Here is a 25,980-nt window from a genome sequence, read left to right on the forward strand (position 1 = left end):
AGATACCCCCCGCCACAAGCACCCACCCATAAATTATAAAGTAGAAATTAAGTGGAAGGATACCCGTTTTGAAATCTTAAGAACTTTTAAAAAAACTTTGTATTGAAACTATGCCCCTGCATGGCATCTGACCCGGTTTATGTGACACAATAGAGAAGCCGACGGAAATGCCGGAAACTCTCCCTCCACAGTTCCAAATCTCTCTTCCCTATCCAAAGAGGAACAGGATTTTCAAAGGAGTCAAGAGTCTACTTAAAGTGAAGAAAGCCTTTAAGTGGTAAGCAGGCACAGAGTTGCACCCAACCTTCACGAAACCAAGTAGATGAAGAAAAAAAAGTCAGACCTTTGAGCATGCCTCTCACATCTAGGCATTTTCTGAAGGAAACAAAACGATATGGTTACTGACTCAATGCCGTCCTTTCCCTTCAAACGTTTAGCCTGGTTAGGGCACTGCTGCAGCCCTGTCTTCAGGGCTGAGATGATGTTTTTTAACAGAACACCTGCGATGCCTCCCTCACATGAAGCCCATCCCCATCCACTCCTACCCCATTACTTAGAGAGTATATTAAAACCGTTCAGCCACAATGCAGGCTTTGAAGGCGATGATAGGAATTCTTTTAAGAGGTAAGAACCTATCATACAATAGATCCTTTGGTTGCATCCGAAATTGGGCACATGCTCAGAATGTGAATTCTAATAGCGTAGACGTGTTTTGGGAAATCACTCTAACCTCACTAAAGAGTATTTCCCTGACAGTGCCAGGAGGTCAGAAATTAAACATGAGGTTCTGTCTGGTGATCTTCATTATTATTTCAAAATTTTAAGACCACGTTTATTTGGGCCTGGGAGCCAACTTTTCTGTTCAATGCTTTGTCCTTATTTATCTTTTTGATCTTCCTGCAGCTCTTAGTATGGGAGGGGTTATGTACAGGTGCTTCAGTAGTAGATCAGTAATGAACATTTAACAAATTCTTCCTGTGTGTCATGCACCCCACCCAGCACTTTAGCTCTCTTAATTTGCTTAATCTTTGCAACACCCCATTTCACAGATAGAGGACAGAGTCTCAGAATTAGCAAGTGGCAGAAGTGAAGTTCAGACTCAGTGGGGTTCCAGTGCCGTAACATTATTCTACGTTGTTTTCCATGACAACCTTTGCCTCCTTAGGTGTTGAGAATTTAGAAATTTTATATGGTGACTGATATAGACTGAACTGTATCCCCCTGCCCCACCCCAAATTCATATCTTGAATCCCCAACCCCTAATGTGATGGTATTAAGAGGTGAAGCCTTAGGGAGGTGACTGGGTTTAGCTGAGGTCATGAGGGCAGGGCCCCCATGATGGGATTAGTGTCTTTATAGGAAGAGGAAGAGACCAGAGCTTCCTCTCTCTGGCACATGAGGACATGAGAAGGTGGCCATCCACAAGCCAGGAGGGGAGCCCTTACCAGGAACCAAGTCAGCCAGCACCTTGGTCTCGGCCTTTCCAGACTCCAGAACTTGAAGAAAGAAATGCCTGCTGCTGAATCCACCCAGTCTGTGGCATTTTTTTTTTATAGCAGCCCACGTTGACTAAGACAGTGACAGTTCATCCATCTATCTGTCTATCTGTCTGTTCCTGATATTGGTGATCTGCAGTGAAGAATCAGAAGCTAAGGTGCCGTGAAAGTAAGCAGGTGGGCAGTGGTCATTAAGATCAATGTCAATACATGTACTATGAAAAAGATTAAAGAGTTTTACAGAATCGGAAAATTTGTTTGAGAATATGTGGTCCAATTCCTTTCTTTTATGTAACAGCGGTCCCCAACCTTTTGAGCACCAGTGACAATCTAATGCCTGTGGATCTGAGCTGGAGCTGAGGCGGTGACGCTAGCGCTGGGGAGCAGAGCAAATAAAGACAGAGCTTCATTCGCTTGCCCGCTGCTCACCTCCTGCTGTGCGGCCCAGTTCCTAATAGGCCATGGACCGGTACTGGTCCACGGTCTGGGGGTTGGAGACCCCTCTTATAGAAGAGGTTAAGCGACTTGCTTAATGCCACGTAGAAGTCAGTACAAGGAGCAGAGAGATAGTTTATTTTGCAGTATTAGAGAAGATTGATTTCTATCTATAAGATAAGTAGACTCTGCTCTACAAATTAAAAGCTCTCATTCTCCCCAAAGCTTGACTTAAAGTAGTAAGTAAAATTCTTCTATTATTCTAATGATAACATCACATGGCTTCTGACTAGAAAAGCCAAAATATGAGATACAATTAGAATCATATGATGCCAGTTAAAAATTTTTTAGAAACCAAGTTCTGTGCTTTGTAATTTCTCTCTCTTTCACTCTCTCTCAGACACAGTTAGTAGAGCTGAATCATTACAATGAGGCCTATGACAGAAATGTGGACTATTTCTGCCATGTCTGTCTATTTATGACTTCTTCAGACTCCAGTAATTGTCAGCAATAAATAGACTGCATTCAAATAGTGGGACTGATTTGCTATTCAGCATTACAACCAACTGTGAGTAGTTCATTCTTTGGTTAAGCTATGCTTGTAAGAAGTGAGAAAATGAGATGAAAAAAAAATTGCATTCCATCTATAATGATAACCTAGAGTAATCAAGTATTTTCTCGAAAGAAATAACAAGACATGAACACCTTGGACAAAAAAATAAATACCGTGGTGGAAGCCCCCAGACTGGGAAGTCTATGCGAGTGAGGCTTTCCAGGGTACAATTTTATCAGAAACGTCTGTTTGAATTGTAGAAGCTTCCACACGTTTCCACGAAGGTGATATTTAACTAAACCGGGTCTTCCCCTTCATCTCAGGGGAATCCACAGGGTACATCTTCAAGTGTTAGCAAACCCAAGGCCAAGTGAAAATGTCAAGAAACACGACATAGGCAGGTGTTCCTGCGTGTGGACTTCTCTGCTTCCAACCTACAGGTATCAGGTATCACGCTTCAGGTTTAGGCTCTGCTGGCTGGGCCCTTTTTCTGATGAAATAGAAGATCGTGTTGTTTCTGTTCGCACATGCACACGCACGTGTGCGCGCACACACACAGACACACACACACACACACACACACACACACACACACACACAACCAAACCAGGTGTGTTAGTACATTATCTGTTCCATGTAGTGCTTTTGATCTGATCAGCAAATGGCCCAACTTGCTTTGACCATAAGACTTCATCAACTTATTTATTTATTTTTTTAAAGCAGCTATATCACAAGGATCCTTCATACTAAGTTCAAGGTCTGATGAATATCAGATTTGTTTTTAACCTAAACCACTGGAAAGGTGGGCCTTATCTTATATACAGACAGTTGATTTGTAATATATTTCACCTTACTGGCTCTCATTGGTCCTAACAGATTGCTAAAGAATTCACTGACTCAAAGAAACTTCATTCAACCCCTATTGTGTGCCAGCCCTGGGGGATGGGGGAATGTTTGAATGCAGTCTATTTATTGCTGACAATTACTGGAGTCTGAGGAAGCTACCATCCTGTTAAGAATGGCTCAGAGTTGAAGGGAAGAGAGAACGCCAATCCCACAGGTCACAGAGGGACATCGTGACCGAAGGAAGTATCGGCATTAGGGAGTGTCACCTCAGGGTGTCTAACCATCGGGAGGGAGTGGGACATGGCTGGGATGAGGGTAGGGAAGGCTTCCCAGTGGAGGCTGCTATTCAGTTGGGTTTTAAAAGGTAAGAAGAAACCTTTTTAGATCTTCAGTGTTCCCCGCCCCCCGTCTGTATTATTTGCAGGTCTCACGAACGTGCATCCTATGCTGGCCAGTCAGGGGATGACGAAAACAAATATGGGCTGTAGGGCCTGGCCTCTCAGAGTATATTGTCCAGAGCAATCCTTTAAAACCATAAGCCAGATCACACTATGCCACAGCTCAAATTCCTCCAAGGCTCCCCATCTAATTAAAAAAAAAAAAGCAAAGTTGAAATCCCTTCTCTATATGCTTTTCCTCCCACTTCCTCTCCCTCTGCCTCCTTTCCTTCCGGTCACCAGACAAGCCATGCTCCTACTCCTAGGCCACCACCCTTGCTGTTTCTTCTGCCTGTTACTCTCTTCCCCCAGCTACAGTCTCTGGATTCATATAGGACTTCTCTCAAAGAGAAGCCTTCCCTGATCACCCAGTCTAAACAAGGCCCTTTCTCATACCTTCACTCTCCACCCGCCTGAATGCTTGATGCTCTTTATGGCATTGGCCATTATCCAACAGAATGCAGATTTGTTTATTCTCTGTCTCCCCAGGTCCTCTCAAAATGGAACTTCCATGCGAGCAGGCATGGGCATGCTGTGTCCTCTGCTCTATGCCCAGTGTTTAGAGGAGGATCCGGCACAGAATGAGTTCTCAACAGACATTTCTTGAAAGAGTGACTTAACAGAGAATGCAACTGGAGTATTTCTTCATTTACTATAGGCTGCATGTCTCCCCGGTGACACAACAGGTGTGACTCTGAGGTCACTTCAAAAGATCATGGGGATAGTTGGGACCAATCACATTACTGGTCATGATTCATATTCAGTCACTGCAACAATGATGGGGCTTGAACTTGACCACTGGGCAAGGGAGATGGAGAAAAACATACATTATATGAAGGATTTCCTCTATCACAATTTTTACAGTCAACCCAAAGCCGACTATATGTTTATTTTTGTGTGCAAAAATTTGACCTCACTCATCTGATCATTTCCCACTTTCCACCCTTGTTTATTCAGACCACTTTTCCAAGAAAGTTAATTTGTGCCAGAGGGAGAAGGCCCAAGCTCTTTAATGTCAGCTCCTCTCTCTTCATTAAAAATCCATTTTCAGTGTAACGTTATGAAATGTTTCATTGTAGTGAAAGGTTTCATTCTGTTTCTTTGTTGGTTTTTTAGTATACAGTTTCCCTTTACATAATTATGTGTTACCAATCAGTAAATTTATTTGACTGATTGAATACAGTGCGTGGTAAAAAATTTGCTGCTCCAGGAAATCAACTTTGCATTTCTTCCCTTTAGAAAGTGTCTGGTTCAAAGAAGAAATTCTTGGCTACGGAGATTGGGAAATCGTAGTGAAGGAATATATTCCATTTTAGCCTGTTTTTTCTTTTGTGCATTGGGCATTAACCGAGAGTCATGTGAAGAAATGGAACAGAGGAGAAAGTCAGGCTGCGTATCAGGAAGCGTTTCTCAACCTGCTTTAGTGGGTTGGGAACACAGATCCCTAGAGAGTCTGTGAAAAGCTCCTTGTTGGGGTCATTTGCAGCCAGACGGGTTCAGACATGTGAGGTTTCTACTGTGGGGAATAGTCCTGTCTGGAACCCTGAAGGCGCATGGGAAGGGAGGGCCAAAGATGATGTAATAGGCTGTTCTCTTTTGTAATGGGTATTGATTAATGCCAAGGCGATACCCAAAGCGATTCCAATCCATAGCAAAAAAAAGCAACACAACGCCCATTGCCAACAACCAGCCAGCAATTTAGAAGTCAAAGCTGGTGATTAGAAGCCCGGATGTTAATTCTTAATGCCGTCTTCCCCAGACACTAGCGTAAAGCACAACATTTCCTCGCGGGCCCCAACTGGCGTCATTGGTGCAGCTTTAATGGCAGCAGTAAGAGGGAAGTTTGAGCATGCCTGTTTTCACGTGACCGCTTCTACTTAGGCAATTTCCTTACACACACAAATAAGAACAAGATGCTCGAGGGATACACAGAACGAAGGGAATAAAGACCTCCAGAGGCACCGCCAAGCACCAGATTTTTTGACAACAGAGAAATAAACAGCCACCGCAGTGTCACTTTGGGCAGGGATGTCCCTGTTCATTGTGACTTACCGGACATCCCCTACCTTTTCAAGGAAGATGCACGGTTAAGCTTTCCCAGGTCCAAAGAGTTCAATGTAAATCTCTACGATTTCTATTTAGAATGAAGCCCACGTATCGCCGTCCTCTCCCCTAACAAATAAAATCATCTATTCGAGAAGACCAAGTCTGCCCTCACGGAAATGCTTCCTAGAACCTGGATGTCTTAGTCAGTTCAGACTGCTGTAACCATATACCGCGGGCTCGGTGTCTTAGGAACAACAGGAACTCATTTCTTACAGTTTGAAAGCCTGGCAGTCTAAGAGTAGGGTGCCAGTCTGGTCAGGCTCTGGTGAGGTTCTTCCTTCAGGCTGCAGATGACTGGTTTCTCTCTGTGTCCTCACATAGTGGAAAGGGTGAGAGAGCTCTCTGGGGCCTTGAATAAGGGTGCTAATCCCATTCATGGGGGCTCCACCCTAGTGACGTCATCACCACCTAGAGGCCCCACCTCCTAAACATATGAATTTTGCATGGACACGAATATTCAGACCACGCACAACACTAGACCTATCCTAAATTCATGTCTGCCCACGAATTTCTACTTGAAGATTGAATTTTACAGCTTCCTGAATCCTATATCAGTTATTATTTTTCTCACACCCTCTCAAGAAGTAAAAAATTTGAATTTCAGTTGGGTTCAATTGATTTCTTCTTTTAATCTGGACACAAGTTCTTACAAGGAGAAGCAAGATAACTCCCAAATAGGCAATAAACACCCTCTGCAGAATGAAAGGATTGGGAAAAGAGTAAGTTATTTCTATGAGGCTGTCTTCTTTTAAAAGTGAGGCTCACACGATTATGAATTTAGAGACTCTGTAAATTCTAGATATGTGGAGAGACTGTCAGTAAAGAAGAGAATACTGTAGTTTCTATGGAAAGCGAACACAATTAGATCTTTAAATTCTAAAATAGTTGGCAGTATTGGATGTTCAAGAAAGTTAAGTTCTTTTTGGACCATGTTAAGTTAAGCTGGTGATAGCAAGAAAACTGATTATTTTCCTAGTATCGCTTTTAGAGTTCATTTTCAGAGTTTAACTGAATTGTATTTAGGATTTACAATGACAGCTCGATGATCTAGCTTTGAAAAATAGAAGTTCAGCTGGAATTAAAAAGATGGTTATACTTAACATATCTTGAGTTGATTTCACAATTGAGTTTTTCTGTTAAAAAAAAAAAAAATCCTGAACGCTAAAGTCTAATCAATGAAACTCCAAGTATTTGCACATGTATCTGGATTGGCATTTATATCTTGGGCTGAGGCAAATGATCTAGATCTACATTTAAAAACCTGTGGCATTAAAAAATAAAGACTTTCTAGAAGATGAGCAGCTGGTTTTTTTATTTTAATGGTTCCATTTCATTTCCTTTTACATTCAGTGATAAATGAGATTATAGATTCTCCTTAATAGCCTGTTCCGTGATTTCACACAGCTCTGAGCCTGGCTGAAGGCCACCCTGAGGACGTGTAGAAGTGTCACTGGGCAGGAGATGCAGAACTTCTGGGAGTTACAACTCAGCCTTGTTCAATCACTCCAAGGCCAGCTGGACACCCAGCCACTCAGAAGGCCCAGTGGGTATATGTCATAGAGGGCTTTCTCTGTTCCCTCTTTCTTCTTCCTCCTGCCTTTTCAGAGATGTGTGACCGAATAATATGAAGCAGGAGACCAACTTGGAATAAAGCTACATGGAATTTTTAATTTGGTAGGGCCTCCAGTTTGATCGAAACATGACTGAGCATTTGGTGGCATATTGATCCGAATTGATCCGAAAGTAACTGGACGTGCTTGAAATCCTCGTCTTTCTGCGCCAAGCCATCTCGTTATTCTCACATTTTATTTCCTTATTATTTGGAGAGGTGTTTGGCTGCACAGTGAGCTAAAAATTATTTGTGGGATGGCAGCCAGTAGCAATTTTTTACTTTTAAATTAAGTTACCACTTGACGCACAAAATGTAAAATTTCCATAACCACATAGTAACAGGACAGCCCCATGTTTCACGATTTGTCTGGTCTGTTCTTGTTCCACGTGGAATGACCAGCAGGTAGCCTAGAAGACTTCCTCCCTCATGTGTGCTCCAGTACGAGCTCTTGCTGGAGACCATCCTGAGCTCCAGGTACAGGTGTCCTGCCTTGGCACCAAGTCCGCCCATGTTGTCATGTATGGAGTGAAAACCGATTTATGAAGACAAGAGCTAAAGTCACCAATGGAAGGAGAACCCAGAGCACCTGCAGTAACAGCTGGCATTTAGCCTAATTTTTCCACCTGAATAAAAAGAGGGGCAGAGTCCAGAGCTCCCTCCTCTGGTCTAGAGGCTGAGTTTCTGATGTTGGCCAGAAGGTATTCTCAAGTGTGAACTTATGCAAACTTTTTATAACCTTCAGTACTTAAACCTCAGCAGGCAAACAGCAGTAAGTACAGTGGTGCAGAGACGGCTCTGTGCCTTTGCTTCCTGGCTGTGCTACATCCTAGCTCTACGATGGAGAAAAAATTAGGTTAAATCTTTGTGCCTTAGTTTGCTCATCTCTTGAATGGGGACAACATCTGCCTTATAAGGTTGTTGTGGGAATTAAATATTTCATGAAAATCACACAGACTGGAGCCTGGTCCTTAATAAGCATGTGATAAATATTAGCAATAAGGATTATAATACTTATTATTCTGTGCAAGGACATAGAGTGAGAATCCTTTTCTCCAATACTGTGGAATTTCCAGAAAAAAAAGAGATTTGCAATGATAATGCAGCATTTCCGACTTATTAAGAAGACAGAGGTGGCCTTACGAGTGGACAGAATTATGTTTGTGGAGCAAGCCCAGGTAAGTCAGGCATTCACAGGGCTGGATGCGATGCCATCCCCGTTGCTCATGACAGCCTGCTTTAATCAGAGGGAGGACACTGGATTTGGTGGCTTGTGTGGCTCCGGCTGAGAATAAAGAGGTGATGAGTGACAAGAGTGTGGGTTCCTGCCATTACCCTACTTCTCTGTTAAGTGTTTGATAGTGCTGGTCAATGCTAGATAAGCCACAAGGGTTACTTGTCCTATGGGAGTCTTCCAAGAGATCAGAAAGGAAGTCGTCACCTCCGCAGACTGGTTGGGGCCTGTGGAGGCAAATAAGACGGCCTGTAGATTGTTTTTCCAGCGAGGAGCGGTCTGTTCCTAGGGTATAGAAGATAATTCTCCCTAATCCTCTAAAAAATCCAGTCGCAGGCAAAGAGCATCACTGCTAGCCATTCCCAAAAGGGCCAGGGTAAAGAGACCGATAAGGGGTTTCAGCTTTAGGGGACAATGTTATTTGAGCCAAAGACTGCTGTCCAGGGACATCGGGCGTGGAGTTCAAAACAGGGTAAATGGGCACTATAACCACTGTAGAATCCCAGAGCAGGGGGCCTCACCTAAATCATACCTGTCCCAGGAAAACGTTCTCAAATTATAACTAAGGTGTGATGGAGCCTTGGAGAAGTCATTCAGTCCCTCAGCTCACACCAGGAAAAAGCTGAGTCTGAGAGACTGCTGAGCTGCTCAAGTTCCCACGTCACCTGACCTCCTACTCAGGCCTTTTATAAAACCCACTGTCCCCACATAGCCTTCAGGACTGGGATGGCTCTAGCCAACTGGGAGCTTCGTCCCAGGACTGGCCGAGTCCCTGCTCCATCCCGACACGCTGTTGCATCCCTGAGGACCCTTTACAGTGATGCTGCTTACTGATTGATTCCTCTGAACCCCTCACAGTACAGAGCAGCCTCCACCACGTCATTGCCCGGAGGGCTGTCCCAGCCCAGATGTTGGCTAGGTGTTCCTTCCCTGTGCTTCTAAAGCCCCCACTGTGCACCCCCTGCCCCATCACCATGCATCTCACACGTGGGTATAAATGCCTGTTCTTGAGGAAAAAAGCAGTTACACAGGAATATAAAGATCCAGAATTAAGAAGGAATAAGGCAAACACTTGTGCACTGTTGGTGGGATTGTAAATTGGTGCAGCCGCTATGGAAAAACAGTATGGAAGTTCCTCGAAAAATTAAAAGTAGAACTATCATGTGATCTAGCAATTCCACTTCTGGGTATTTCTCCAAAAAATGTAAAAACACTAACTTAAAAGACATCTGCACCCCACTGTTCACTGCAGCATTATGTACAATAGCCAAGATATGGAAGCGGCCTAAGTGTCTACCAATGGATAAAGCAGATGTGGTACATATATACAATGAAATATTATTCAGCCATTAAAAAGAATGAAATACTGCCATTTGCAACAATGTGGAGGGACCCTGAGGACATTATGCTAAGCGAAATAAGTCAGACAGAGAAAGATAAACACTGTATGACTTCATTTATATGTAAAATCTAAAAATAAATAAGTAAATAAATAACTGAACCCACAGATACAGAGAACAGAGTGGTGATTGCCAGAGGCAGAGGATAGAGAGTGAGTGAAATAAGTGAACGGGGTCAAAAAGTACAAACTTCCATTCGTAAGACAAATAAGTCTGAGATATAATGTAATGCCTGGTGACTATCGGTTGAAATACTATATTGTATATTTGAAACTAAGAGAGTAGATCTCAGAAGTTCTCAAGAAAAAAAATGTGTACCTGTGCATGGTAATGGGTATTAACTAGACTTGTTGTGGTAATCATTTCACAGTACATACAAATATTGAATCATTATTGTCGTACACTCAAAACTAATATAATGTCAATTACACCTCAATTAAAAAAAAATAACAATAAGCCAAATGGCCTCTTTTCCCCACGGAATTGTAGAAAAGTAGTTCCTAACCCACATTATGTTGTCCTCCAGGAAAACCTTTTTGTCCAGTCCCTCGACTCACTCTAAGTTTGCAAAAGCAGCAACCTGGTCCTTCTCTTTTGCCCTGGGTGTGTCCCTTCTCTGGCACACAGAAGGCGCTCAACAAATGTTTGTTTAGTAAAAGTTGAATGAATGTGTTAATTTTAACTAAGAATCAAGCTATACATCTCCATTTTTATCCCCCCATTTCTCATATAACCTGGTTTCCAGAATCTTCATCACCTGAAGACCTCTTCTGGGAAAACCAGAGGTTCTCGACGTTGTGTTTTTCTGGTGTCTTTACAGAGGCTACACATACTTCAGATGGAGTGGGCTGGCCCGTCTGGTCCTTTCCTCCCATGAGCCTGTCCCCATGTTTCTATAATAAGGCTTAACACTGTACCACCTCCGTGAACCTCTGAGAACCACTCTTGGCTCATCTTGAACTTAGACTCATCCAAGACCACCATGTATTTCAAGAAGGGACTGCTCTCAAGGAACTTACAGTCGATCTGAAGAAATTAAGAATATCACATAAAATAATAGTGGTTGACATACGCTAATATACAGGTGTGGGAATACTCAAACAAGTAATTGACTTGATTCACTGTAATTAAAAAAACCATTTCTAACTACATTTACAAGAGTGAAGGGTTTCTAAATTAACCCAAGATAGAAGTCACACTCTACACATAACTAGGAGGTACCAGTACAGAACATAGCAATAGGGGACCAGACATTTTTGAAACTCAGATTTGTCTACATTTAAAATTCTCCCTCCTAGTTTTTCAATGTAAAGAGAAGTTTCATTGTTTTTGTTGATATTTTGGTTAATTGTGGCCACTGTATGTTGTCTGTATCCTGTATATATTTTCCTGGGGTCACTCGGGGCCCAGAGAGAAAGAACCTGGCATCCCCACAGATTTGGACAACAAACAAGTTGCCTGGGGAGGGGTCCACAGGTGGTGAGGCAGACAAGGAGGAGAAGCTCGCAAGCCAAACCCTGGGAGTAACTGAGCAAAATATAGAAACATCACCAGTGTAACTTCGGGGAAACATAATATCCTTGACAGCTTGATAACTATTATGCAGAAAATAGCAACAGCCAGAATCACCCAAGGTTGTAAAGAAACATTAAAACCGTTATGAATGAACATCTAAAAGATGGGATCATAAAAAGTATTGCAGGATTTGGCAAGCACCTGTATGCGGGGTTAATTAAATTTTCACACTTTGGAAGGAAATAGATGAGTTTTATGCCTAAAAAAAACATTGATGATGACAGCCTTGAGGGTAGTGAGAAATGTGGAAGGGAGCCTGGAAGAGGGCTAGACAGAGCTGAGTTTTAGGGACATATCTATCTTTCTTATCATATCTAAGTCAGATGACTGTTAGGACAACAAACAGCCTCTAGTGTGTAGCAATCTAGCTTCTAATTGTGCTAGCCAGCCAGAGAGAACTACCCATTTCAACATGCTGATGCTAGAGAAAAGTCTGAATTCTTTGCCTAGATAACTATCTAGGGATCCACTTCATTCATTTAATTGCTGGACAGACAGCTTAATTTTACAGCTGGAGAAACAGGGTTCTAAATGTGTCCTTGCCATCCATTCTCAGATGCATTTTAAAACTGGAGAAGTGGACTGTCCTTTAATGTGCATTGATCAAAGGACAGGGGGAAACAAATATCTGTGTGGTAAAGACTGATGCTTCCTTAGCGTATAAGCTTTTCTCTGCACATTTGCTGAAATAAAATGGTCAGACCCTTTGCTGTCAATCACTTGCAGAACAGTTTTACGAGTATAGCATTAGACTAGAATACTAAATAGTATTTCGGTTTTCTTCCAGATGAACTAAAAATGGGCCATATGATAACTACCGTGTAAGAAATTCCATATTAGGTAATGAAGAGAACGGTGTAAACTCAAGAATGGAACGGCAACCCTCATTCTAGAAATGATGACCAATGCACGGATGATGTTCCAGAAAGTCCCAGGATCGTCTGCATGCAACAGATGTGTTAAGAATATTTTTATATAAGCTGTGCCGTTTTATGCGGAGAATGGATGGAAACGAGTTTATCATCTCTGATATCGATTTTTCAGTGGTGACGTGAAACAAAGACCAGTCGGTAGAGAAGAGACCGTGGGATCCTTTCGCATCCTCACACCAGCCACGGCAGCTTAGACACTGCAACCTCCTTTTTATAGACCAAAAACTGAGGTCAGGCAGGTACACAAATTCCCTAAAGAAATGCATCTTTTGAGTGGAAAATCATGACTCAAGCCAAAGTCCGTCTTATCTCTAGAGTCCATATACCCCCGTCAATGACAATGATATATGTGATGATGGTCCCTTAAAGATAACAGAACTGAAAAATTCCTATCACCTACTGACATCATAGCTGTCATAACGTCGTAGCACAATGCGTCCCCCCCATGTTTGTGGTGATGCTGGTGTAAACAAACCAACCGCTCTGCCAGTCACATAAAAGTATGGCTCAGATAATTACATATAGTACACAATGCTTGGTAATGATAACGAATGACTCTTACCGGTTTATGTATTTGCTGCACTATACTTTTTACCATTATTTTAGAGTATATTCTTTCTACTTATAAAAACAGCGTGCTGTGGAGCAGCACACAGTGTCACGCAGGCGGCAGCCTCACACACCTGGTGTTTACTTCATTCCTTGATTGCATCATTTTCTCTTGTGCTTGATTTCACCTCATGTCGTTTTGTGCAGTATCGTGCCGTGCAGGCTGGTGGCCTGGGAGCAACAGGCTGTACCGTGCAGCCTACGTGTGTGGTGGGCCAGACCATCTAGGGTTGTGTAAGTGCGCTCAGTGATGTTTGCACAGCCCCGACATCACGTTTCTCAGAATGTATCACCGTCCTTAGGCAGTGGCCCGTGATTCTAACTGGAAGACGGACGTGTCCATCCAGAAAAGCTTCATGGAGAGACCAGCACGTGAGCTCAGGGGCAAGTCAAGAGCTTTAGCTGGACTCCTTGTTTCAGACAAGACAATAGTGGCTATTTCAAATAACCACGGGGTGGTGGAGTGGCAAGAATGATGCACCACTAGCATCTGCGCCCCCACCTGGGCTCCTCGGCCCACTCCCTGGGGGTGGATGGAGGACGGTTTTCCATTGTAAAAGAAGAGCTGGACCAAAGAGAGCTGGGTTGCTTCGAGTCCCAAAGACCTAAGGCTCTGTGTTCCACTTTGATTAAAAAAAAAAAACAAAAAAACTTTCTTATGTTGTTACACTGTAATCATTTATGTAGCACACTCATGTGTTAACGGGCTTTTCCCCTTATACTATTTTGACATTTCTTTGTGCTGCATCTGATCCCTTTAATTAATGCTGCCAACGACAAGACAGGCACCAACAACATTTTTGGCTGGGATAGCTGAGGAAGTCTTTGGTTCTCAGCAAGATGGAAAGGCTCCTGACAGCAAACAAGAGGTTGAAAAAAATCCTCTAGGGGTGACATCTTCGCAAACCATTGGTTGAGTAACCCTCTCTTCATCCCTGAAAAGCATCAAACACTTGCCGTGCAGAAGCTACCCGTCATTGGAGAGAGCAAAGAATAACACTAATTTTGTTAATAGCAAACCTCAGGTGGGTTGTAAAGGGGTTCCTTTTCTCTGATTACAGAGGTGCTTCCAGCAAGATCTGAAATAATTGACCCCATGGAGAATGTACTTAATGAAGCAGAAAGGGTCAAGGGAAAACAATAGTTACCACATAAACTAAAAACCAACTTTAGGTTCACTCTACAAACAATGAAAACCAAAACTAAAACCCTCTCTGGCACCCCAGTGTCAAGTCTTTCAATGTCCTACTTATATTTAGGGTGTTGGCCCTTTAAATGTGGTTGTGGATAAGGAACACTGTCTTTTAGGTTTAGATCTGCTTCAAATTGAGTAAGGAATTGTCAGTCCTTTTACACTCACGCTGCTTTTCGGTTAAATGCGGTAGTGATATGCATTATCCTTTGTGAGAGAGTATGCCAAGGCCCTTTGGGCATCGGTGCTCATAAATTAATATTTATGGTGAAGATTAATAAAACTGAAATAAAAAAAAAGGACTTAAAATTAAAATTTGAAAAGCTCTTTAATCTGTAAATCCATTTCCAGGGAAAAGGATGGAAGAGCAGTTAGTATCACGCGTGTTCTGAAACATTTATCAGCAGGCAAATCTTTTAATTGTAACCATTATATTATGCTGCGAATGATCCACTAATCTCTCAATTTCGTTCTCCACTATTTCTCATGTAAGCATATTCCTGTTCCACTCCCTGTATGCCCAGTTGTTCAGTTAAAGAAGGAAACACCTTCTTGTGAAATAATTTACTTTTCCTTCGTATTTTCGTATACTCACATACCTTTCTGTGTATCCCTTTTGGTAAAATAAAAGAAATCAAACAAAAAATTTGAAAAAGGTCTTTAAGGGAATTCTATTCTATCTGGGTGCTCCTACCCAAACCACCCGCTAAAGATAGTGTTCCAACCTAATTTTTAAAGACCATCAAAGAGTAGAACTCAATATTTATCATTATTAACCACGCTTGATTTAGGAAAGGTTTTCTTGCATCCAGAAATCATGCCTGCTGTGATATCAATGTCCTGATTTTTGCTTTGTTCTTATACAGTCTCAGTGGATCATAATAACCCATTCACACAGCATAAATTCAGGTTAATTCATGGCAAAGCTTTGTCCTGGGCACAGAGGTGCTAATGGTGGCTCTAACTGGGGGTGATTTTGCCTCCTTCCCTCCAGGGAACATTTGGCAACATCTGGAGACATTTTTAATTGTCACAACTTGAGAGGTGCTACTAGCATCTGGTGGGTGGAGCCAAGGATGCTGCTAACGACTCTAAAGCGCACAGGATAGTCCTTGCAACACAGCCTTATCTGGACCAAAATGTCAACAGTACCAAGGTTGATAACCCCTGAGGAAGGAGGAAGTGGTGGCCCCATGGGGAGGGGAGACCCCAGAAACAGCTGTCGGAGTCTCGTGGACTAATCTACATAGAGCGAGATCAGGGAGAGAAAGCAACCTGGAGAACATGTGAGTTTTCGAAAATTATTTTAACCACATGATTTTAGTTACAGTTTAGGTTCCTTCTTATTTTATCATGAGGTTACCAACCCAATTTGCCTCTAGTTTTCATCAGGTAAAAAAAGTTAATTCGTTATTTGGGAATTCTAATTTTTCAAGAAACGGTTTGGCCTGGCCAGCTTAACTGTCAGTCCCTTGACATGTTTCCTTGGAATAAAGGGTGGGATTTATTTGTAATATAAACTTCTGGCTGGTTAGTCCCTGGCTCCGACTCTAGGAATTGCCACATTTTTTTTTTGGTGGCGGGGGAGGGTGGTGTACTTTCCCAGCATAAATGTGAAAGGCTGAATGTTATTTTTTCCCTCCAGAAAAATGTCTATGTGTCAAATGTCAACGATATAAAAGTATTCCTAATTTTATGGCAAGCATGACTAAATATAGAGTGAAACAAACCCTCCATGGAGCCAAAAACAACTAGGGTAGTTTATAGTGCTGCAAAGTGCCCATCTTCCCCAACAACCTCTAAATGTGCCACAGGACGGCCACAGAGGAAGTCGATATAGAGCCTCTGTTAAATCAGATTTCCCATCCTGGCAGTAAGATCTTCCCATCTCATGACCTCGGTTGGAAAATAAGGCTCAGTGTCCTGACAGATAGTTGAAATATTTTGCAAAGTGCAGAGGGATACACACTTGTAAGGCTTGTCAAGGTGTTAATTTCCATTGTTTTGGCAAAGCAAACAGGGCAGTTCTTTGATTGAAATTAACACAAGAAAACCACTTGATAACTTGTTGAAGTTCTGTCCACTATGAGCCATTTGGCCCTATGAGTTAGAAAGAGAGAAATACTACGGCCATCTCTGTTTGCTTGGTGATCTTGAAGGAGTTTGTGCAGTATCTTTCCTTCCCTGGGCTCTGACACTGCTTCACTCAGAGCCGTGTCAACTGAGGCCAAGGTCAGGGATTGACTCCTCCTATGGGCAGTTAGCTTCTCCAAGTCCTGTGGACAACGGCAGCCCTCCTAGCCTTCCCTAGCTGTCTAACTAAGAATATGCAATGCAACTATTTGTTTCAAGTAAAAACATTTAGACCAAAAAAAAAAAAAAAGAATATGTAAATTGCTGTATTTGGAAGGGGCAAGAACATGCGATGAGTGCTATCGGGCCGCTTCCCAGAAAGAGACATTCTTCAGTGTAGTGTTGATGGCATATTCAAAAGACAGGCGTCTTTAAATTTAATGTGATACCATATATGTCATCATTTCTTATTCCATTAAAAAAAAATTACGTCCTTGTGTTAAAATTAAATTTCTGCATGTTGTCCATCTATCAGGCTGGAGCTGTCTCTCTATCTCAATCTCGATGCTGTGAGTCTGTAGCAGGAATGGCTCCGTTTCTGCTTCTTCACACCTTATCACGTCTTCCAACTGGTGGATTCGGGAGGGTGATCCTGGCAGTGAGGTGAAGATGCTTCCGGGGGAAGGGTCTGGCAGAACAGCTTCACAATGGGGCTTATCCACCTTGCCTCTCCATGCACCCTGACCCTGTTGCCTTATCCATGGACTCGTGGAAGGTGACAGCTCAAGAAGGTCCCCAGGGCTGTCCGGTCCAACCCTCAAGTCAACTGGGGGACAGAGCGGGTAAGTGCATTAATGGACACCCAGCCAGTGGTGGACAGGTTGGGGTGAGTCCTCTACTCTGTGATGCCGCTAACTACAACAGAAGGAAGCAGGAGGGTATGACTTAGGGATCCACGATGCAGGAGTTCCTGAGCTCCTCTCACGCAGGATGGGCGGGCTCACTGTAATCAACCCGCGAAGAGGATGGACGAGACCGAGGACTTGAAATTCTAGTGCCCAAGAACCATGGGACTCGAGGGTCCAATTTAGAGCAATACGAAGTGTGGATGGAAAGGAAATGTGGCCTTGCTTTCTCAAAACATGGCCTACGAAAGAAATCGATGGCTCAAAAAACAGAATAAGGCAAAACCAAAGCGGGCAGACAGACTCTCAGATGGGAGGCTCCTGACAAGTCACCCAGCGAAGCTTTTCCGCTGTGAGGGGCTCAGGCGGGTAGAACTGTGGTGAGGGTGTGTGCTACCAGTGGAGGACAGGTGGCCTCGCCTCAGAACCCCCCCGGGATGGAGTGAGCCCTCTCCTACTGTATCAGTAGGGTCAATTTTATCCTGACCCAGAACCTCCCTGTTTCTGGGAGGTGCCCACATGAGGGGAGCCAAGTGACAGAGAAAGGGGGTGACCGGAAAAGGTTAGAGTCTTCCAGAGCTGAAACTCTAGCTTGATCCTCAGCGGGGGCCCTGTAGACACCAGACCCTGCTTCAGGCCCATTAATAACTTCGAGACTGAAGAGTCATGGGAAGGAGCAGGTTAGGGGCCCAGGACACCCAGAAAGCACCTTTAGCTCCTTGTTCAGGTGACCTCTAAAAGCTGCTGCCAGTGGAGCCCACAGAGGCAAAGGCCAGCCTTGGGACCTCTGTTCTGGGTGGCATTCCATTTTTGTTCGGTCTCTCTTGTGATGGAGAAGCCATAGCCTTCCTAATGACGCTTACCCGCTCTGAAAACTGCTCGGTGACAGGGTAAATGACTCAGAAAGTTTCTGATTCAGCCACGAATGGAACTGGGGAAGGCTCATTAAAGGCACTAACGAGCTCTCGCTCTCCTCCTTGGTTTCTCGGATGCTGTCGCTGCAATGCTGGGCCCCTGTGCTCTTCGTCACCGGACAGACTGAGGCTGAACCCTACGAACCAAATCTGAAACAAGTCTGAAAAAGGCTGGTCCATCTCGAAGGCCCATGAAAGAGATCGTGGGGCTGCAGGTACCATGCCTCACCAAAGAAGGAAAGAGGACTCGTCTGATTTCTGTTACTAGGACGCCCTGTGCTGCAGACTACAATGCTCGCATCTCCCTAAATTCATATGTTGAAACCTAATTTCCAATGGGATGGTGTTTGGAGGTTTGGGGAGCAGCCCTCAGGAATGCGGTTAGTGCCCTTATAAAGAAAGACCCCCCAGAGCTTTCTTGCCCCTCCTGCCATGTGAGGACACAGAGAGAAGACAGCTATCTGTGAACCAGAAGCAAGTCCTCCCCAGACGCTGAATCTGCTGGCACCTTGACCGTGGATTTCTCGACCTTTAGAGACAATTTTTTTTGTGTGGTTAAGTCCTCCAGTCTATGGTATTTTGCTATGGAGCCTGAATGGAATAAGACATACAGCTTGAACTTCTATCGACCGAGATGCCTAGAAAAGGTGTGAATAAATCGTTTCACACCAATTTGCAAGTTCTCGGAATTTTGTGCAAAACACAAAAAAAAGCTTCTTCCTTGATGGCAAAGAAAGGGTTAAAAAAAAAAAAGCGATGTCTTCTGCTTTTATTTTCCTTGAAAGAAACAAGATGTGTTGTGGTTTATGTCATAAAAAAGTCTGATTATACCAGGATTTCATGAATTATAAAATGCCGTGAAGTCATTCTACAATTATGGGTTATACATTTCATATTGCAAGTTTCTGACATTTGTGAAGAACGGTGCTTTTTTTTCACATGGCAAAATTTCCAAAATGAGGACACAAAAGTCAATCACCACTCTTGATCAAAATGAACAATATGATGAAAACAGACCTATATCAAAAAGTAATGTGTAATTCTTATTTTTTATTATTATTATTATTTTTTGGATACTACCAAAGCCAAATATCTACTATGTCTTTACAAATACCTGATATGGAAGTAAGTTGGCGTTTATGGGTTAAACGGTTGTTGGAAGTCTGACTCAGAGTGGGCTGGAGCAGGGGTCCTGCTACGGTGGGCAGAAAGGCACACTCTCTGTGACACGAAAGAGGTAAGATCATAAATAACGTGGGCGTCGGTAAAAACACTCAGATGTTTCTTCTACTTAGAGACAGAGTTAACGAGCTAGAGAAACCGGAAGAGGCCATCTGTCCAGCACCTCCCTTCAGGCAGGTAATGTCGAAAAAACATCGGGCGGTCCGCTTATTTCTTGGGGATCTTTTATGAGATGGAGACCACACATCCATTAGCAGGGTGTGGCAGAGCATGACACTCTTTGGTCTGCTTAATGTCCAAGGTGTTTTCCCTGGCATTAGACAGAAAACTCTCCTCTTTATATGTTCGTAGTTAACTTTTGGAGACCAATGCTGCCTCAGTTGCTGACTGATTGTTCTGGAAACTCCTTATGTAAGATGGGAAGGCTTAATATATATACCCTGATGATGTGCCTTCTCTGCCTGTGCACACAGCAGCAAATAAAAGGCGGCCCTATCCCTCCAGTAAGGAACACTGAGTACCTTGGAGACCCAGCCTGATGAGGACGATCCAGTGGTGTGGCCCTCATCGTGGGTGGGGCCAGTATTATCAGGTGGGGCTACGTTTATGTGAGGTCACATGAGCAGGGATTAGCACTAACTTTACTGAAGCATCTCTGCTGTCACAGCAGCTCTCTATCCCTCTCCACCAGCGACGGTGGAGTGGGAGGAATGGAGACATACACTAGAGCTGGAGGGAGGCTGGGCAGGCGCCCAGCTGCCCAGGCTGTTGCCAAACCTAGACCCACCAGGCAAGACATTGAGTAAGTAGATGAGGGGATGAAAGAAAGGCATTTCTTGGGTGGGTCTGGTGAAAACTGCCAGTCCGTGTTTTAAATATTTTCTCTCCAGTAAAATTTTAATCAGTTACCTTGGGATGAGCTCTGTGGGTCCAGCTGCGTAGTTTGGTCATACACATTTTTAAAAAATGCAATGGTGAATTTTTAATAGGTTCCTTTCTTCTCTTTCCTTTCTACAACAGGCCTGGGAAAGGAGTTTAAAACCAGAATACTATCAAATTCTTTATGAAACATTTGGGGTTAATTACCTCTGCTGGAAGTCTCAGGATTTTTTTCCCTTGCCTCTCTATCTTTTTTTTTTTTTTCCATTTTAATGGAACACAGTTCAAGTCTCATAAATGCTTAAATATGTAGTCGTAAAGTTTGAGATGTCTCATGGGCACCGCTGTCTGCAAATCTGCCAGGCGGGGCTCTGTGGAGGTTCAAATTCAACCGGTTTCCGCCTCTCCAACAGCATGTTATATAAACTGGGCTGGGAGACTTTACATGCTCCATGTGACAAGTCATTTAATAAAGCTTGCTCGATTATATATCCAGGGTCACCTTTGGAAATCTTGCCACCTCTACATTTAAACAGTGTGGGAGAACTATGCATTTGGCTGGAGTTACTCTCTCCTTATCCGGTTATCACTAGCAACTAAATCCTTCATTTCCTTGCTCATTAATTACTCCGGGCTTCAAGGAAGAAGCCAGACCAGGCCAGAGTCAGATGCCCAGTTTCACCTTCATCAGGCTGAAACCAAAGCCATAAATCGGAGCCCAAGCATTATTTACACATCCCAAGGGGTCACCTTCCCCTCTCGGAGAGAGCTACACCAAGTGGTTCAGGGAGGTAAACCACAAGATTGCCCCAGTGTGGAATAGTTTTGGGCTCCACAGCTATGAGCTGGGATCCAGAAAGACAAAGGAAGGTGTTCCAATCTACTTCGAGCTCTGTTTGCTTACGACCCTGCCCTGACCCAGCGTGCCTGGCCACCAGGAGAACGGGGGAGGCTGGGATAGCCAGTGACATCAGAGGCGCACACGAATGCTTCCTGAACCTCAGGGCTAGAAGAACAAATGCAGCTGGACTTTCTAGAACTCAAGGAAGACATCTGATGGGTTGAATGCCTGAGGCTGGAACCAGAAGGCTGAGATGCCCTGGTTACCCAGAACCCCTTGCTCTGCCCCCTGTCTTGTCAGAAATCAGCTAACGCCGAAGGCTTCTCAAGATAGAAGAGCATTTTCTTATAATGAAAATTTCAGGTGCTCCTGTGTAATAGTCACTTGTTTATTTACCTAATACAATGTTCCCAAGTTACGGAATTGTGTTTTTTATTTGCTGAACACATTTGACTTTCCTTGGGCCGCTCTACAATACATTGTAGTGACCACTGATGCATTTTTTAGTGGTACTTTACCACGGGAATAGAACCCAATCTTCCTTTTTACTTGCCTTTTCTTTTACATCCTCTAACTTACACTTCTTTTCTCTTACTATCCTCTTCTTGGCTAAGCAATGAAGTGATCAATCAGTTAAAAATCAGCATGGACAGGTGATAACAGTTATATGAAAAGAATGGGCAAGTAAAACCAGGGAAACAATAAAAAGATCAGCGGTTGCTGTTGGAGCGGGGATAAACAAACAGAACACTGAAGACGTACAGGGCACTGAAAATACTCTGTATGATATTATCACGATGGATCTATGTCATTATACATTTGTCTAAACCCATAGAATATACAACCCCAAGAATGAACCCTAAGTCCATTACCCATGGATTTTAGGTCATGCTGTGTCAATGTGGGTTGACCCTTGATTAATAAATGTACCACTCTGGTGAATGTTGATAATGGGGAGAATGTGTTTTAGGATGATAGGGCAGAGGGTATACAGGAAATCTCTGTGCCTTCCTCTCAGTGCTCTAAAAAATTTGAGTCTATTTAAAAATTGCATGTAAAAGATTTGACGAAGTAGAATATATGCCAAATGAGTGATCGTTCAGTCAATCTGTCTGTCTACTTAGACACTTTGGATCTGTTTGAAAATTTCTCAAATGCCCGATTAGTTATTCTCCATGTCATCAAGAGTCAATAAGAGTAACTCTGCTTTGGCTCTTTCAAATATTCAGACCTGTGTATGTCAACTCATGAAAACAATGCTTATCAGTGTGTTCTAGAATTTTCTAGTTATCATGAAACCAAATATGGTTGTCATCACATGGCCTTGTAATAAGCAAATGTTATAGCATTTATACGGTTAAAATGTCATTCTTCAAGTCTATTTTATATACTGGGAGTTTAGCATATGATTCTCCATTATAAAAAGTGCTTGGCCGTTAAAATGCTTGGTCCTGAAACAGGCCATCGGGAATCACAAAAGGTATTGCTATTTTAGCAGACAAATGACTTATCCAATGGTGAGTAAAATGAACTGGAGGTGAAGACAGCAGGATAAGATCGGGGAAGGAGTTGGAGGCAGTGCAAAGGGACAGGATGGGCGGAAAGGGTCTGAACAAGACAGCAGGTGGTGGTGACGAGGAGAAGGCACCAGGAGAATGAAGAAGCCCATGGAGAGAGAAGAGTTTTGAAAATGAAAATAATGACATTTTACCATACGGCGTTAACACTAGATACACGCCCTTTTAAAGTATGGCTATTTGCCGGGACTTAGGATCTAGAACTCGCTCATTTTTAGTGCTAACTAAATCTTTCGTTGAATGTATACAGTTCAAAGCATGACATCGAATGGTCTTTCACCACTGTGTAACCACTTTTAAGGCCTTTCACTTTCAAGATCGATGAGCTCAGTGGAGGCAGGTCTGATTGATGTGGATCCTGGTGTGGGGGAATTTGCCAGAGGAGCTAGTGTCATGTTCTAAACGAGAGGCTTTCTGATCGCATTTTCTAAAACTTAATTGTTGAGGTACGGCTTTGTTTACTTCCACAGCAATTTAAGTCACATGGGAACGAGTGCATGACCTCAAGTGAGTTTTTCTTCGTGCACTCATCTGCCTGGCTTGGGAAATAAACACCGGGCCTAGGAGCTCACGTCCAGGGACAGACTTAATCAGCAGGCGCCCTGGGACTATTTGGTGCTAGTGGCTCCTCATAATGGAGACCAGAACTGATGTGGCCGAGGTTTCTTGAAAGCTTCACACATACTTACATTTCACAAGCCCTTGTATGACTGACAAAGCAATTTCACAAACGTGTGATCTTTGCATCGACTCTACGGGGCAGGTTTTTAAAGTTCCTGTTTTGTAGATAAGGACACTGAGGCCCAGAGTGGGTGACAGTTAATGAATGTCATCAAGCTGATACCTGAACCTACGGGTGATACTGTGATTTATAATAAGAAATATATATATATATATATATATATATATATATATATATATATATATATATATATATATATATATATATACTATATATATACATATATATAGACTTAATCTCTGTTCCTGGCACAGAATTCCTAAAACCCTTTGACATTCCTAAATGAAAAGAAAGATAAAGATGTTGATATAAATGGAGGGATAGGGGCCTGTTTCCAAGGGAAATAACTGTGTGATGAGAGAGTTGGAAGTTCCAGTCCCAACCCTTGATTTCAAGTGAGCGGGGAGGGGCTGGAGGTCGACTCAGTTGCCAATGGCCAATGATTTAATCAATCATGCATACGTAATGAAGCCTCCACAGAAACCCAAAGGCATGGCGCTCAGAGAGCTTAGGGGTTGGTGAACATGTGGGGATTCGGGGAGAGTGCTGTTTCTAGGAGGGCGTGTGGACGCTCCACTCCCTGTCCCCATGCCTCGCCCTGTGCATCTCTTTCATCTGACTAATCCTGAGTTATGTCCTTTCATAACAAGCTGGTGATCTACTAAGCAAAGTGTTTCCCTGAGTTCTGTGAGCTGTCCTGGCAAATTTATAGAACCTGAGGAACAGTCTGTGGGACCCTACGATCTCTAGTGGGTCAGAAACACAGGTGACCACCTGGACTTGCGAGTGGCATCTGGAAAGGGGGTTGGGAAGCTCGGGCAGTCTTGTGGGACAGAGCCCTCAATCTGTGGGACATGACACCGTCTCCAGATAGATAGTATCAGAATTGAGTTAAACTGTAGGACGTGCACCGTGTGTCACAGGACTGCTCGATGTGCGGAAAACTTACTCCTCTGGTGTCAGAAGTGAAGTGGTGTTGTAGAGTGTTGAGAGTAGAGAAAAAAAACATGAAAGTCTTTTCCCTTCACATTGTTTTTTTTCGACTCCGATCTGTACCCCTAAACTCTAGAGATTTCTCAGCATCTTCTTTCAGAAGCGATAGATGTGGAGAGCAGACATTCACATCTGTGTATTTTTCTGTTTGGAATGCATGAAATAAGATGCTCGTCATTCTCCATGTCATCAAGAGTCAACACTTCTTATGACAGATCACAGCATCTCAGAAAATGTTTCTTTAATTAGCAGCATTACTGACTTTGCAACATGTAGACAATTTCCCCAGGAGAGAGTCTTCTGGGTTAATTCAGTGTGACCTTATCCTGTGCTAGGAATTCTCCTCCACCCACAGCTGGTCCTGTGGAGATGGAAAACATGCACACACCCTGAAATCTTGTCCCAGATGAGTGGCGTCAAGCCAGGTGGAGGCAAAAAAGAAAGGGACTCTCACTTTGCTTGTTCTGGCTAAATTTTACTGATGTTTCAGTGCGATATTATTTCTGGCTTTGTCCTGATTGGGGACTCGATGGCTGGTTTTAACTTGGGGTAAGTCTGAATCTTAACAGATTTCATTTCTGTCTTATCTCCTTCTCTGAAATTCAGCTAATTTAACATTATATTGGTCTAGTGCTGGAGGGGAGAGAAAAATGAGTAAGATCTGATTTTTCCACTCCAGATGCCTACAGTAGGAGATACATTATGTCAATAATGCAATTACAAGGCAGAATGGTACTAATAGAGTTGCCAAGTGATGTAGGAATTTAATATTTCATGAAGTCTATTTTTCCAACTACCCTTTCTTCCAGTTTCCTCTTTGCTCACCATGTTCCAGCCATGCTGTCTTCCCCTTCTTCCTAGAACAAGCCACATTTGTTTCTGCCTCAGGACCTTTGCACTCGCTTTGCCCTCCGCCCTCTGTTTTATTCTAAAACTTGACTTGCCTTGTTCTTTTTCGTCGTTTGGATCTCAGCTTAGATGTCATTAGGTCAAAACGCCTGTCCCGATGACCTCGTCTTATTTGTCGAGTTGTCATCTCTCTTGCCCATAGGAGGTAAGCTCCACATATACATATTTGTGAGTCAGGGGTAAACGATGCCGTGAACATGTGGTACGCGAAAAATACCTTGATTCCAAGGGAGCGTGTAGAGGGATGAGAACAAGACTGATAAGTGATCTTTGAGTTTATCCATTTAGGTGGAAGCTGGGAGGGAAGCAGAGGAGGGGACAGGGAGACAGAAGCCAAGGGAGCTGAGTGCCTCCAGACGAAAAGGTGATCGAAGCTCCAGAAACATTGAGGAGGATGGGAAATCAGCATTGGACATGACAGTGAATGGTCACTGGTGATTTTTGAGGGAGACAGGACAGTAGGGGCTGAGGCCAAGACTACGAGGGCTCAAGGAGTGGGTGGTGAAAATGAGGGGCTTCTAGGAAAGCACACTCCACCTGA

The 25,980-nt window shown here is 43.3% G+C and overlaps 1 protein-coding gene and 1 long non-coding RNA gene across 2 annotated transcripts in view; one reads left to right on the plus strand and one right to left on the minus strand.

Moving 5' to 3' along the window:
• The window catches only part of FRMD4A (FERM domain containing 4A), a 282,780-nt gene that overhangs the window by 211,971 nt on the left and 44,829 nt on the right, over window positions 1-25,980 (minus strand). The window lies entirely within an intron of this gene.
• LOC120614616 (uncharacterized) lies at window positions 20,084-21,636 on the plus strand. Its single transcript, XR_005656016.1, has 2 exons — window positions 20,084-20,300; window positions 20,519-21,636. It is a non-coding gene; the product is annotated as an uncharacterized LOC120614616 (long non-coding RNA).

Source organism: Pteropus medius, unplaced genomic scaffold, assembly GCF_902729225.1.
Source record: "Pteropus medius unplaced genomic scaffold, Ma_sr-lr_union100, whole genome shotgun sequence".
Taxonomy (NCBI): domain Eukaryota; kingdom Metazoa; phylum Chordata; class Mammalia; order Chiroptera; family Pteropodidae; genus Pteropus; species Pteropus medius.